The following is a 10625-nucleotide window of genomic DNA, read 5'->3' as shown; positions in this document are numbered from 1 at the left end:
TTATAATTGGATATAACTGTGTTTCTAATTCACAAAATTAGGCCTTTGTGCATATTTTTCATTCAATAAATATAAAGAACAATACTTGTTTCTCCATCTACTTTGCAGAGCAGTATCACATTCTAATATAATAGTAAATAGAGAAAAAATCAAATTCATCTTGATTTCAGAAGCTGAGAATTGATTTCCCTATATTTTGGGAAGATCCTATAGCTCTCAAATATAAAAATGAAAACACTTGAATCTTTTCCTACAGTACCAAAAGATGTTTTACATGTGTGCATCCTTATTAAAGATCAGTAGATGGTTGAGAAATTAAAATATTTAATTTTTAACATTACCTGCATGCTTAAAATGTGTCTTAATTAATAAACAATGCTTTAATATTTGCATTTTGTGGATTCCCAAAGTAAGAATTCCAACAGTTTTCTTCTATTAATTCTATACACACATTCTATACTGAGAAAAATAAAACCACATAAATGTTGGTTATTTCTAGATATTCTGTTCTTCAAGCTTTTCAATTCTTCTGTTATCAAAGGACTCTGGCATGAGAGTAAATGCATACATTTAAACCAAGAGTTATTTCTGGGCTTTCTATTCTGTTCCATTAATCTGTGTCTGTTTTTATGGCAGTCCATCCTGTTTTGATTACCATGGCCTTTCTATAGTTCGAGATTAGGTAGTGTGATTCCTCCAGTTTTGTTCTTCTTTCTCAGGATTGCTGTTGCTATGCAGGGCCTTTTGTGGTTCCATATAAATTTTTGAAATGTTTATTCTAGTTCTGTGAAATATGTCATTGGAATCTTGAAAGGAATTGCATTGAATCTGTAGATTGTTTTGTGTAGTATGGGCATTTTAATGATGTTAATTCTTCCATTCCATGAACCACACCTTTATAGTCAATTAATATTTGACAGAGGACGCAGGTACATACAATGGGCTAAAGATAGTTTATTCAATAAATGGTATTGGGAAAACTGGACAGATACATGCAGAAAAATGAAACTAGATCACCTTCTTACACCACACACAATAATAAATTCAAAATTAATCAAAAACTTAAATGTTAGACCTGAAGCTATAAAAAACACTAGAAGAAAACATAGGCAGCAAAATCTCAGACATCACCTATAGCAATTTTTTATTGGATATCTTTCCCCAGGCAAGGGAAACAAAAGAAAAAAATAAACAAATGGGACTACATCAAACTAAAATGTTTTTGCACAGCAAAGGAAATCATTCGAAAAATAAAAGAAAACCCACAGAATGGAAGAACATATTCGCTGCTATCTCTGATAAAGGGTTAATGTCCAAAATTTATAAAGTACTTACAAAACTCAACACACACACACACACACACACAAAAAAAATAAATAAATAAAAAATGGTCAAAGGACCTGAATAGAAACTTCTACAAAGAGGACATACAGATGTCCAACAAACATATGAAAAGATGCTCAACACCACTAATCACCACAGTAATGCAAATTAAAACCACAATGTGATACCATCTGACATCTGTCAGAATGTCTATCATCAATAAATCAACACACACCAAGTGCTGGCAAGGATGTGGAGGAAAGGGGAACCCTTGTGCACTCTTCATGAGAATGCGGACTAGTGCAGCCACTGTGGAAAGCAGTGTGAAGATATCTCAAAATATTAAAAATAAATCTGCTTTTGACCCAGCAATCTCACTTCTAGGAATATATCTGGAGAAGACCAAAACACTGATTCAAAAGAACACAAGCACCCCTATGTCCATTGCAGTGTTATTTCCAATCGCCAAGATATGGAAGCAGCCCAAGTGCCCATCAGTAGATGAGTGTATAAAACAGCTATGGGGTATTTACACAGTGGAATACTACTCAGCCATAAAAAAAGAAGAAAATTTTACCCTTTGCAACAGTATGGATGGACCTGGAAAGCATGCTAAGTGAAATAAACCAGTCAGAGAAAGATAAATACCATATGATTTCATTCATATGTGGAATCTAATGAACAAGCTTAACTAACAAGTAAAATGGGGACAGACTCATACATGGAGAACAGAATGATAGCTAGTGGGTTTGGGGGTTATGGGGTGGAGGGATTGAGCAAGAAGAAATAAGGACTCATGGACATGGAAAACAGTGTGGTGATTGCTGGGGCGGGGGAGGGTGGTATAAGGGGACTAAACAGTAAAGGAAAAAATGTAATAAAGTCTAAATCAAAAAGGAAGAAAGAAAAAGAAAGAGAGATAGAAAGAAAAGAAGAAAGAAAGAAAGAAAGAAAGAAAGAAAGAAAGAAAGAAAGAAAGAAAGAAAGAAAGAAAGAAAGAAAGAAAGAGAGAAAGAAAGAAAGGAAGGAAGGAAGGAAGAGAGAAAGAAAGAGAGAAAGAAAAATGAGGGAAGGAAGGGGAAGGAAGGAAGGAAGGAAGAAAAGGAAAGTTAGTTTACTCATAATAGGTTTTTTTAAGCTATAAATCCCTTGCAGTCAAAGATCTGTATGTTTAAATAAAAGTAGGAAACAGATCAATGTAACTTTGCAACTCTTGTAATTAGACTGAGAAATAAAATTTCTCTTTTATGTGGAAAATATAATAAACCAGGAGTTATAAATGAAGCTTACAAAATCTAGTTTCAAAGTAAATAGGAAATGAGCTACAGTGATTTTCAAATATTTTACATTTCATGAGAGAGTTTAAAAAGAGAGTAGTTAAGAAAATTATTTCATGTGGAAAGAATAGTAGTGCACTAATCATTTAGAAAACAATACGCAATTGAAATATAAATATACCTAACTGGGAGTTACACCTGAGACTTTATCCCTTTTATCCTTTCTTTTCTCTTCATTTTGACAGGATAGAAAAGGCACAGATTTGAGGCAGATGAAATATCTCTTTGGACCAGTCTTCTACTTCCTTGTTACCTGAATCATAACCTCAAACCTACACTCTCCTACTATCTTCTGGATCCACGAAGCTTCTTAAGAAGTCATTTATATCAGGTTTCTCTCCATCTGGCCACCTTCTTAGTCCAGCCCTTTGCCGGCTCCTTCAGTGATAGATGACTACTTCCGAGCAGCTTTCTCTGAAACATATGCATAAAAGTGTGACAACAATATCTAAAAATAGCCACAGTATTTTAACAGAGACTTTCTAGTGACAACCACTTAACCCAAAGTCATTCCACAATAAGGGGAATTTATTTCATTTGGAGAGAAAATTAAAAACAGGGAGAACTTTTCTTAACATTCTTCATATGCAGCTCTTACCTATCAGGAAGGGCCTGGACTGTGTTCTAAAAAATATGGAAGGTAGAAAAGTGAAAAACTGTTAAGCATCAAACTATTCAATTGAAACATGCTAAGCAATTTAATTTTTATTTACTTGTGAAGATACATTTCCCATTAAAATTTTATTTTAAAAGAGGTGTTTAAAATGTATGAAATTACACAGGCATTTCTAGTGCAAATTAGAAACTGTAATGTAATCCAAATATCCACTGTCTTCTCACATACCTTCATAAGCCATCTCCCCTCTCCCCCCAAAACACTCATTTGCATTAGTGAGAAATACAGAATTTGCTGGAGATTTCACAGGAGAGAAAAAGAAGAAAGTTTACATTATAAAAGCCACATTAGATCACCATCTTTGGCTGGTCCCATCTCTTAAGTCCATCTCTCTCCAAATCTCCCAGGCTGGTGGGGCACTTTTTATGCCTTTTCTAATGTTCACTGGGCTTCTGGGATCTACATCTACCTCCCCTCAGATATCCTCACCATTTACTTCAATTTCTCACCTCTTTACTCTGAAGTTTAATTCAGCTTAATGTCAATTTCTAGCTCCAAACTCAAACATACATATCTGTATACATATCCATGCCATGCGAGTTAAATTGTATTTAAATTAATTTTAAGGGCCTTTCTACACTGAACATTTTATGATTCTACATTTCCAGTGTAACAGTCTTATAGAATGAGTAGAGGACCTGTCTGGTAGAATGACTATACAGGTACCCCACATCGCTTTTACAAAAAACCAACATTAGTATCTATTTTTTTAAAACTGAAAGATATCTGAAAAGGATGTCTGCTTTTACAAGAAAAAGGTGAGAAACAAAAATAGTGTTCAGCATTTGTTTTGCAGCAAGGCGTTATAGAGATGGCACGTACCCGCAGCAAAGAGAGTGGCCCTGCCAAAGCTCCTTCCCCAGAACGACATTCAGCATGTCAGCATCAAGCTGCCATAGTTTTGAACCATGTCTGTGAGCATCTGTGTTTTATCTTGATTTATTTTTTGCATCCATGAGCAAGATGTATCCTAAGGTATCAGAAAAACTTAAGAGAGATCGTAAGGGTGTTACGATTTGCATAAAAATGGATAAAATTAAGAATTTCAATCCTGGTAAGTGAAATAAAGACATTGCGCATGTGTTGAATTTTAGATCTAGGATCACTCAAAAATTTTTATCACCTAAATTCATGGTAACTGCTTCTTTGTACAACTTCAGCTTACAAAAGATTGCATAGGCATGGTCCACTTTAGGATAGGGAGGGAAAACCTCTAACAAGTTAGAGGATTGGGATCCAAATCTGAGAGTATGTCCATTTCTGAGCTGCGCAATGGCTCCCTAGGCATTGTTCTCTATCTAGTTCAAGTTAACATTTTTAAAAAAATAAAAAGATCATTTAAACTTGTCAAATGAAATAAATAAAATGATACTTTCCCATATTTTTACCATCTTCCCAGTAAAAATAAATATATATATAACTAATACTTAGAATCCATGCTTATCTATTCTACATATAAGTCAAAAATAGCATCTATAAACATATAAAGTGAAAATAATGGCAGTACCTCCTTTCTCATAACAATAGCTACAGATGGAAATCAAACAAAAATAAATATACTGCTGAGAGTTTAATAGTCCTGAGTTTATTTTTATTCTGTATTTTTCCAAATGTAATTCAGGAGACTTACTACCTAAAAAGGAGGTTCATTTTACGTTACAAACTTCAACTTTTTAAAACCTCTTGTAAAACAACAAATGTTATGTGGCTAAAATATTCTTATGTTAAACTTCAGTGGATCAAATTTTAAGAGTTTTCATTACAAGGTATTTCTTTTCTCCTAATGTCTTCTAAATTAGAGTTTATTTGAGGTTTTGGAATCTCCCAGTGCCAGTCTTTAGCTGAAAGTTCTCTAGCCTGTCACCCAACTGAGTCTTAGAATATGTCTTAAAATTCTTGTCAGTTTTTCAAGTACCTATGTATGGGCCAACATCAAGAAATTAATTATTTCATTAAAAAACTTATAATTTCAAGAAACTTATCAAATAATAATTGACCTATGCTTTCTGTTTTTTAAATGTTAGTTCTGTATATAGAAGCATTGAATTTTTCAAAATTAGTTTTTCATTATATAGATATTAAAAAGAACAAAATTATATTAGAATACTACTTACAGGTTTGACGATTTTGTTTGCATAAAATAATTCCTTTAATAATATTATATTGCAACAAAATATGTATTTGAACGACATAAAAAAGTAATTTTGGTAATGTAATGTTGACAATGGCGGTCTCTTTCCAAAATGCTTCTGGTTCACAATTGTGAGATATTCGGTGTATTTAACACCAATAGTTTAAGTTACTAGATGAAATATACACTATTACTATTTCACTTCAATTTTAATTTTTATATTTATACTAGATATTCATTCATTAAAATTATATAAATTAGACTTCAATATTTAACGTCTTGAAAGTAAGTAACTGTTATTGATGAGTCCAAATTTCTCTCTGCTGTTACATAGAAAATTGGCCAAAACTACACATCAAGAATGATGGTATCTAAAAGCAAACATTGTCTTGGCATCAACAAACCCAGTATTTATTTAAGAACATCAGCGTTCTTGCTGACAGAGCACAATCCAAAAAACAGTGTTTTAAGTAGAACCATCTAGTTTTCATTCATGCTCAAAATTTATTGAGTTCTCACTAAATGCCAAGCATTTGCTAGGCTATGAGGAATACAAAAGATTAACAAGCTACAGTCTCAGACTTCAGTGAGCCTGCACTCTACTAGGCAAGATGGACATATACAAAAATAATTGTAAAGCAACCTTATAAATCGCCATGCACATAAAATGCAAGGTATTCCTGGCAAGATAAATAATAGTGGAGATGCTCTAAGTCCAAGGGCAACCTAATACATAAAGAATATGTGTGGACTCTAACCTCTTTAACTACCTATGCAACTCAACAGACTGTAAAACTTCAAATCTGCATTCTCTGCATTCATTGTTTTCTAGCATGAAAGAAAAAAAAACTAGACAAAGAGTTGGGGTAAGTAGAGCATAAGATGAAATAGAACAGTAAAATGGTATTTGTGTCATCTTACAAACATTAAGTATTTTTGGTCTTTATTCTAACAATGGAAAGTTCAATGAGTTTTATTAGCTAAATAATATAATCTGATTCATGCTTCAGAAAGATTATCTGGCTGCAGTGTGGTGAAGAGACTCAAGAAGGCAAGAATATATATAGGAAGACTAGCCGGAGGACTAGTGCAATGGTCCTAGCAACAAATGTTGAAATCTGGAGCTACATCAGTGCTATAGAAATGCAGAGAAGTGGACAGATTGTAGAGATATTTAAGAGTGGTAATAAGCATGGACCTAAACATGAGGGCTTCTCTAAAATCCATGCTGTAGAAGGCCCTCTCTGGCCTCTTTCAGCTATGATCTGCCCCAGAGGGCAAAAAGTCCACAAAATTAAGTCTATACGTCCACCAAAATCTGTCTTCCTCCTTTTCTGGACCATGATTCAGGTACCCTGACCCTGAAAGTCTCTGTTCAAACAGCCCTGAATCTCCTTTAAAGCCTGAGAGGGCCTCTTACATGAGTACATATTCCTACGAGCACACCCTGCCACTGAAGCATTTACCCCCAGTGAGAAGAGGCCAAGAGGCAACTGTCTGGAGGAGCTAGAACATGAGGTGTGGTTTCCACATGCATATACATAAGGACCTTTCACAGTACAGGATGAAGCCAATGGTAGCCAAGGAGAAGAGGTGGGTCAGAGGCGGGGTCTGGATCTCCCCAGGACAAATCCCAAGGAGATAAAATTAATGGTATTTGATGGATTAAAAACTGGTGCTAAGGTAAATCAAGGTGTTGTGATGGTTTCTAGCTTTCTGCCTTGTACAATTCAATGATTGTGGTATGACAAAAACTAAAGCTATGTAGCAAGAACATACTATGATTTAGACATGTATGTCTGCAGGCACCTTTGAGACATCTAAAGAGAAATGTCAAGGATATAGGTATAGAGTCTAGAGGTCAGAGGTGAAGCTGAAGATTGGAATGATTTGGGAGTCATCACGCACTGCCAGGCTGAGATAGCCTGGGGAGATAGGCCTGAGGGACAAGGACAGACCCATTATGGAGTCTTGAGAAAAGATCCAAGATCAAAGAACATGCAGCCTGAGAAGAGGAAAAATACCAAGGTAGTGTTATACCAGAGAACATACAGGAACAGAACGTTGAAGGTGGAATAGATAAGAGTTACAAATATTGCCAGCAGGAAGAGTAGATCTTGAAAAAGATTTTGTTGCATGGGGATTACTGATGTTTTTAATAGAGCTGTTTTGATAGACTGATAAGACCCAAACCAAGTTAAAGTGGGTAGAAAAGTGAACAGGGGGTAATAACATAACTGCAGTATAAACATCTCTTCCAAGAAATTTGGATGTGAAGGGGGGCAGCTGAAGAGAGTTCAGGGTCAATGAAAACGTTTACTTGTGAGAGTTAGAAGGCAATGAGAAGGGTCCCGCTAATGGTGGGTTCTACTTTCTCTGTAATGGGCGTGGGGGGGTGCTAAGAATGAAGAGCTTAGAGTTGAGTATTTGAGGAAAATGGAAAAGGTGGAATAGACCAAAAAAATGAAGACACACACCAAGTAGAGAGACATTGCTGAGGGCTAACTGTAAAGTAAGAAAACCTTGTGTTGCTCCATCTCCCTGTCCGGCCCTTCACTGGGGATCATGGTAATCCCTCCCATCGCACTGCCCTCCCCTGCTGACCTCAGAGGCAGGTCTTAGACACATCCCAGCACCATTCTTCTCTCAGGTGCCCCAGCCCGCCACTAGGGCCCTGCCTGCAGTTCTATGTGCCCCTTCTCTGCACACCCTGGGCCCAAACTGTCATTTCTTAGATCGTAGGCCAATTCAGGTAGGTGTCACTCTATTTCCTCCACAAACAACGCCTCACCTTCCAAGAAATAGAGGCATTTTAGAAGGGGCTGCTGTTCTCTCAGTGAATTCCTGATGGGTGGGATCTCAGACAGAGAACAATATGAAGAGAAAAATCTGAGACAGTGGTTCTAAGGTTCTTCAAGTGGGTCTCATCCAACTAGGGCAGAGCTTAACTGACCCTTGTAAATAGTCATTAGGGCCTGAACTTTGACGCTTGAACTTTGGCGCTTGAACTTTGGAATCTCTATTTGGTTGATCAGAAACTTCTCTTTTCTTTTCTTTTTTTTTTGTGTCATTGCTGTTGTTAGATAAATGTTTACATAGAAATGTTGCAGGTTATGTCCCACATCCCTTATATAATAATGTCCTTAAAGGCATAAACCATTCGTAGGCTCACTACATCAAACACCATGGAATGCCGTAGATATAGGAGCCATTCAAAACTTTAATTGACTGTCAATTTAATTTGACTGACCAAGAGGCAACTACACCCATGTGGTACGAGGTCCTGAGCAACTTGATATTGTGTGTCCTTCCACATTTTTCTTTTCTCATTGGAATGCATCTGGGAATTAGTTTAGGTAGAGAGATAAAGAGGAGATAAAGGGGTTATCAGAAGCTGACTTCCTTCAATCCTGACCAACTGAAGAGGCTGAAGACATTCAAGCCATGGGGCATTGGGGGTCTATTTAAGCAGTCCAGTGATATCCCCCTGTGGCCCAGCAGCCCCATTCATTGCCCCTAATGTTGCTCAGTTCTTAGCCTGTACCATGTAGATGGCACTTCTTGGCCCCTCCACCCAAATTCAAGTTTCAAGACAATACTAATTCCCATTTGTATTCTTTTGTGTTTAGTTTAGGTGAGTAAGCAAAGAGAGTGATTGAGAAGGTAAAACATTGAAATCTTTCCAATGACTCACCTATGCAGCGAAGCAAGGTCATCTGCAGAGAAAGTTCCTCATGACCACTAACCGCATAGGTACAATTACTTCCTCTTTGGCCAAATCAAACGGCCAACTACAATGACCGAAATCAGGCCATTCAGGGACTATAGTTTCTTCTGAGTATACTTTAAAATTGTGGGCATATTCCTGGAAAATATCAACTATGAAATATGTCTGCCAGGATGAGGAGAAGAGATTATGAATAACACTACTCAGTAAGAAAAAATCTGGTGCAGTCAGACATCAGCACAGAAACCCCTTTTTTAAAAAACTAAAGCACATTTTTATAGGAAAAAATAATGATGGATTGCATGCTATTTCTAATGGTCTTTGACACCCTGGAGTATGTCTAATTAGCTTACTCATGTGTTAGAATCTCTCTGCGGCTATGATCATCTAGAAAGAATTTCTGTATCCTGTAAACTAGAAGTGATTTGTCACAACCCAAAATCTCTATTAGCCTTGACTTTTCTCTACAAAAATCTTATTGACAGAAATCTCTAAAATATACCTACTATGGTAAGATCCTGATTTTAAACTATTTTCACACATTTTATCAGTGTTGTGAAATAAATTTAGTGTCCTGACCAATATTTTTTAGTAAAATAAAGTGAATAGAATTCATGAGAGTATTTCACATGTAGTAGAAGTATCATCTTGTCAATTTTTTTGCTACGCATAGTAGGATAAGAAAAAAAGTTTTGCAAAGTGATCCATTTCTGGGAGAAACTAAGGAAGGTTGTTATGTAAAATGTATTTCTTACTATACTTACTGTCAAAAAACTTGAAGCTCCATTTCTCCCCTTAAAATCCACTTGCCATGCGCTCAGTATGTCTGTATCAATTCGTCATCTTCCCACCACAACTCACATCTAATATTTTCTAAATTTACCCATTTGGTTCATGATTAATCACACACATCACTCATTTTCATAACCTTACAGTCATTTTAATACCTCTTGCTCCTTAATCTCATGTATTTAATTTGTTCCTAGTTTTGAACTTTCATTTAAAATCTCATATTGATCCTTATGCTTCAGAACAGTGACATCACTCTAGTGTGGGTTCTTACCAAGTCATGCTTGAGCTATCATAATAAACTCTTAATTAATGTTCCGACCTTGAGACTATACGTGAGAGTACTGTGCACGGTGCTGGAAGGCCATTTCCATGCTTCCCAGCATGCCAAGTTTATTTCCAGACGACAGCCTCTGTTTGCCAGGTGGGCGCCCACCATGATGACCTCCTGGCTTTGTATTTATATGAACCTTCCTCTTCTCTGGCGCACATCTTAAAGCCTCCTGTCCCCTGTCTGATGTTCTTCTCACTCTCTTCCAATAGCTCTATTGCTTTGTCTTAGTTCTTAGTCATATCTCTTGGATTTTGTGCTTTAATAAATTATAAACATTTTATAGGAGTAATAATTTGTCCTATTCATTG

The sequence above is a fragment of the Desmodus rotundus genome, chromosome 4 (assembly GCF_022682495.2).
Source record: "Desmodus rotundus isolate HL8 chromosome 4, HLdesRot8A.1, whole genome shotgun sequence".
Taxonomy (NCBI): Eukaryota; Metazoa; Chordata; class Mammalia; order Chiroptera; family Phyllostomidae; genus Desmodus; species Desmodus rotundus.
This window is presented reverse-complemented; position numbering follows the sequence as displayed.